Genomic DNA, 6,000 nt, shown 5'->3' with positions numbered 1-6,000 from the left:
CTCCATTGTGCTCCTGCTTCCTGGGCTAAGGGCTGGGAGCTGGGGCTTGGGTGACTTACTTTAGAAGGTCATTTATACCGGAGAGAGGTTTTCTCATTACAGACTGAGCAGGGTTACTATTAAAGCAGTAGTGGTGTTTCTTTCTTTTTTTTCTCTTCCTAATGGCCAGTTCCCCTTAGGCCAACCCTTTCCAAGGAAGTTTGTTTACTATTATTAAACGTCTCCCCAGCTCCGAGTCTGGGCTGCTGCGGTTCATTCATGCAGCTGATGAGTCTCTGGCTTCTTTCCTGGAAGCACAGTCCCGGGTCCTCACCTGCCTCCATCCCGGATGAAATGCAGGTCGGCTGTACCGTCCCAAAGAAGGTGCTCGAGGAAGAGGTTTCCGAGCTGTTGTCGGAACAAAAGGCTCTAGGGGCCATAACTTAAAACATTTTATAGACGCCTTGGACAGAAAGCAGAGAATGCCAACTGAACTTCCTGTGTCCAGATCCTGTGGCCTGGGTCTCTCTCCCTGCTTGCGGCAAGGGTGAACAAGGAGCCACTGGCAGCGTGGCTGCTGGTGACAGGGCTCTTCTGCCGAGGCCAGACGGAGCCACGCTGCCCTCCTGGGACACCCCCACAGTGAGCTCCTGGCCGGGACTGATAGTGGGGTGTGATGGTCTGATGATCTGGCTTTAGCCTCCTGGGGACAACGTCCCATTCCTAACTCACAGTCCTGAATGACGCATTTCTGTGCCTTGGGAGAGAGCTAAGAGGGGTGACGGCCTCCTGAAAGAAAGCTTGCCTTGCGCGATCTCATCCAACACTGCGCACTGACCACTTAAGCAAGGTGAGGAACTGACATCCTCCACCTTGTGTAAAATTCCCAGCATCTTCTCACGCTCCACATTGGCTATAGAATGAAGTCCGCCGCTGGCCAGGCATTAGGGTTCTCAGTGGTGCAAACCTTTTGTCCCACCTGTTTCTCATCATTGCTTTTCAAAAATGGCCTTTCCGTCCATCTGTGTGCTCCCGATGTCTCCACCAATGTCCACCTCCTGGCCTTTTCCACATGGCCCCCCACTGGAGGAACTAGAATGCCCCCCTCATCCTGTTCACTCGTCACGTCTTTTCACCCACTGAGTCTAGAGTGATCTCATTCTAGCTCAAGTTCCCTTGCTGGAAGTGCTACTCCCCGATTCTACCCATCCACAGGCTGCTCGTCTCCCCATCAGATTCCATGCTGTGCTTGGTGCAGACTCATATGGCACTAGAGGTGTTAATAATTCATGTGTGCGTGCTTTCTATTCCTCCCACCAGACTGCAGATGCTTTGAGGCCGGGGACCACGGATCACTGCACGCTTGTATACAGCCCAGACACGAAGAGGTCGACGATTAGTGGGACTTGTGGCGATGCAACCACTTGCCTACTAGTTGGATCCAGAGGGCAGATTCTGCACCTGACCTTTGGTGTCAGAACGACCTCAGTGCAGACCTTGACTGTGTCTACTCCCGCTCTGGGGCCTCTGTTTAGGTGGAGCTGTTTAACTTCAATGGGCTTGTCTGTGAACCACGCTCGGTATAGATGGTTCTTGGGTTTGTTGTGGATTTAAAGTGAAGTAATACAATGCAATGCTCGGTTGGTGCCGTGCTTGGCACAGAGTCAGGACTCAATAAACAGCAGCTGTTATTATTACTACCTGAGTCTGTTTTGGGCCTGTGCCCAGGCACCTCTGCTGCAGCAAGACTCAACACGTAGCAAATTAATGGAGACATTGGTTTTAGGAGAGGCATCCTAGAGAGAATGTTGAAGTGAGTTATGGAAATCCAGCAAGGAGAACAATCAAAGCTTAACCCAGTCCAATTCTCCCAATTTTTCAACACCCTGCAGACAGACTAGTCTTTAGCAGATTCTTCAGGTATTACAGAGCTTTTCCCAGAGGCAGGTGAAGAGCGAGTGAGTACAACTCTGAAAACCTGTGCTTGTCACCTGACCTTGAACGTAACAAACTGCCAGGGAGGAAGGGAGCTCCAATTACAGTCACGGAGTTGGAGGAACTCTTTCAAGGCAGATTGATTTATTGGGCCAGAAATGCAGCTCACCAGCCCACACACAGGTTCCGGCTTTGGCAACCCGCCCTGCTTGCTCCTTGCTTTCTTGCCCTGACATATCGATCTGCGCGTGGGTGAGTTGGTGCGGTTGACTGTAGAGGTGTGTGAGGCTGCCGCTGTCCCAGGGTGGAAGCTCCCAGCTGGGAGCTCCTTCTCTCTGAAAGATCTTCAAACAAAAACTGAAAGGAACCTTCTTCCGTATCTTTGTGTGGTGGCTTGAATTTCATTCCCCGGCTTCGTGTGAGCCCAGAATGGCCCAGAGAGCCTCTCGTCCTGCCTGAACCCTCTGAATGCAGTAACATGTCAGTTTGTAAGGGAGGGAGAAAGCTAGTCTTTGCGGTGTGCCTCAGGCCAGGTAAAAACTTGCTACCCCCATTAGTCAAAAGCTACTGAGACACAGACAAGTTACAGAACTTTCCCAAGGTTAAGTGGGCCAGCATCCAAACCCCAGTGTGTCTGCCTGACGACCTCAGTGATGGCTGACTCCGGGCTTGGCCCTGCTGGGGGACAAGTGGCCGGCCATCATGGAAGAGGTGTCCAGCTCACAGGGTCATTTTAGATGGAAATACTTTGAAATCCAGGAGCACAGCTTGAATTGAAATCATGAGACCCGTTCCTCACATCTCCTCCATGAGGAGGGTGTCCTCGGGCCCCGGGGGCGAGGCAGCATTGGACGGAGCTGGGCCCAGACTTTCCTCAGGGCCCTGCAGGAGGCAGGGCCGTCTCACCAGTGAGGGGGGTGGGTCTGGCTCCGGTGCTTTTTCACTATTGACAACACTCTTTCCCACTTTCTCTTAAGAGACCCACTGTTTCAGAGGATGTCTGCATATCCAGCACCAAGCCAATGTCCTTTGCTCCGTATCATTTAATTTATCTTTGCAATTTCTTTATTGGTCAAAGACACACCTCACCACAGAGCTGTTGATCTGACAACAAGCATAACAGAGCAGATGTAAGTGCAGATAAATTGAAAGAAAGGTCAGGGTTGGGGCCACCTCTGTAGCTAGGGGTCCCTCCCTACTAGAGCACAGGGTTTCTGTTGGGCGGTTGGACACCCACAGTGCAGCGCCCCTCTGTGATGATGACAGAGACCCCCCTCCACTGAGGAAATCTGAGACCCAAGTGTGTTGGAAATTCACTGACTTGGGATCAATACATTCAGGCACAAGTAATAAACAAATTATTTGGACCAGGCCTAGACCATCATTTAAACAGTTTCCAAGGCCTATCCATTTACTTTGGGGTTTTGTTCTTAGGTTAAAATAGGTTACCACATGAAGGCAGTGAGAGACATTTTCCCAACTACTGTCAGGTGGCAGGAAGACTTGGAGCTACTGCTGACATTGGGTGCACTCGTTTCTTTCCCATCTGTCTCTCTGTTCTCCATGTCTGTCCTTCTGTCTCATGACAGTCTGCGTATGTATGGTATGTGTATTACACATGTATCTCTAATATAAAAAATACATACATATGTATCTGTACCAGAGAGACAGAAAGATGCACATTTTATCTTTATAAACGAAATCAGGATGCCTACTGTCTTACTTTTCATCATCCTTTTTCCATGTTATTAGAAAAAGTGATTTCAAAATGTGACTTTTAAAAGAAACTGCCATTTGATAGTCCATCCCAAGCAGTACCACCAGGATTAATTGAACTAATTCTCTATTTTGAGATATTTCAGCTGTTTTCGAATAACACTGTGTACATATGCTTGCCTTGGGGACAGCTGATATTTTCCTCAGGCTGAATGACAAGCTGTTGAATAATCCGCCCAGTGGGGTGGCTTTTGGATGTTGTCCTTTGATTCTCATCACCAGATACAAATCTACGCCACTGCCAATAGCAGATGAGAATAGCTTTTCCTGCCCACACTGGTAATTTTCCATTACAAAAGATTTTTCTTAATTTTATAGGTAGAACATGAGAGTTTGGTTTTAGTTGAATTTCCTTGATTACTGGCGAGGTTAAGGTTCCCCCCCCCCAAGTTTGCTGTCCATTTGTTCCTCCTTATTTTGCATTTTTTTCCTGCATTTGGCTTCAGTGAATTATTTTGCATTTTGCGTTACTACTTATTTCACATTTCTCCCTCCCCACAGAATGCCCCCCTGTGCTTGGGTAAGTCCTCTGTCTTTGCTGCTTCCCTTCCGTGTCCACGGGGGTAACATTAATATCCCACAGGAGGTCTCAGTGCTGTCAAATGCTTTGCAAGCAGAACGTGCATCAGGAAAATGCACACTCACAGGCCTGCAGGTGGCTCAGCCAGCCACATTTGTCATCCCTCCAACTAGATGCCTGAAGTCCCCCCAGAACTGTAAACCTCGCACCTCACCCAGACTCCGGACACTGTCACCCAGGGCTGGCGGGTGACATCTAACAACTTCACCAGGTGAAGTTCACGCACATGTCAGGTGCCTCAGAGGAGGGGATTCCCCACTGCTTTTGGGAAATGGACAAGTGTAAATCAGGTAACAACACGGTGCTGACATATTTATCCCTAGAAGAGCTTTATGTTCTGGAGTCAGCCAGGGACCCGTTGCCTGATCTGTGGCCAATCCCCCTTTCTCAGCTGGTGGGCACCAGCTGAGGGCTGACCGGAGCCAAGGCGCCCCCCAGGGCAAAAGCCCGACGGTGAACCAGATGCATCTTCCGGAGCCCTGAGACACAGGCAGGAAGCCACCGAGCAGTGGGGGATTCCTCCTCTCACTGCCGAAACTGCTCTCTGGCCTCTCCCTGGCCTTCTCCGAGTTCCTGCCCCTTTGGAGGGAATGTTTGCCTGCACAGCAGCTGTATCCTGGTGGACATGATGGTGAGTCATTAAGTGGGAGTAGACGTGGTGAAGGAGTAGCTTTCCAGCCTTCAGCTGGTGCTAATCAGCAATCAAGGCCAAGGCCGAACTCAATGTCCCAGCATAAATGATGCTACACCTTACAAGAGAATATCAGGCAGTTATTAAAAATACTGTTTTCAAAGAATTTTTCTAACACTGAACAATGCCCAGGACATAAACTAAAATGAAAGAAAAATATAAAACTCATGTATAGAATATGGAATGGGATCCAAATTGTATAAAAGACTAGCTGGAAATATTGTAAAATGGTAACTATGATTATTTCTGCAGATAAGATTATGTTTGATCTTTATGTCCTTCCTCATTATACTTTTAACATTTCTTAAAGACTTCTGCTTTTCTTTACCAGAAAACCCCCAACTGTTAATATTTTGAAAGACCAAGTCTGAGATGACCCGCCCCAGGCCTCTGAAGACTTTACAAGTTTGCATTTGTTATTCGAGTCTGTCCTCTTTACTCGAGAGTCAGAAAGGGGTCGGCCGTGAACCCCAGGGGTGAACCCCAGGGCAAGGAGGGCGAGGCAGCTCCATGGAGAGTGAAGACACGTCTCACTGCAGATGTCAGCCAGCGCCACCCACACTTTACATGCTCCGTTCCCCGCCCTGACGTCTGCAGGGCACGGAAATGAGAGTGACATCTTCACCAACAGGAGTGGCAGCAGGGCCACCACCCCGTACTGAACGCTTACCATGTGCCAGGAACTGGACTAAAAGCACGACCTGCCATCTTACTTGATCTTTAAAGCCACAGCGTCTTTATGGATGAGAAGCCTGAGTTCACGGAGGTTAAGGCATGAGGTGGGTACATCTCAATCTGTATAAACTTGCCCAGGGAAAGGAGAGGGGAGATGCCCCAGAGAAGCTCCCACCTCCCCTGCCCATGGGGCCTGCTGGACCTGCAGCCTTGGTCTGGGATTGGAGAAGCTGGCTGGGAGGGTATATTACCACAGACACATTTGTATGAATCTTTCTGAGCAAGAGTGACAGCCCACTCTATAATAACCTAAGTCTATGTGGGGAGACTTTAGTGATGTGACAAGTATGTCTCACTCATTGGA

This window comes from Sturnira hondurensis, unplaced genomic scaffold (genome assembly GCF_014824575.4).
Source record: "Sturnira hondurensis isolate 20B ecotype Veracruz unplaced genomic scaffold, ASM1482457v3 Scaffold0006849, whole genome shotgun sequence".
NCBI lineage: Eukaryota > Metazoa > Chordata > Mammalia > Chiroptera > Phyllostomidae > Sturnira > Sturnira hondurensis.
Note: the sequence above shows the minus strand (reverse complement) of the source record.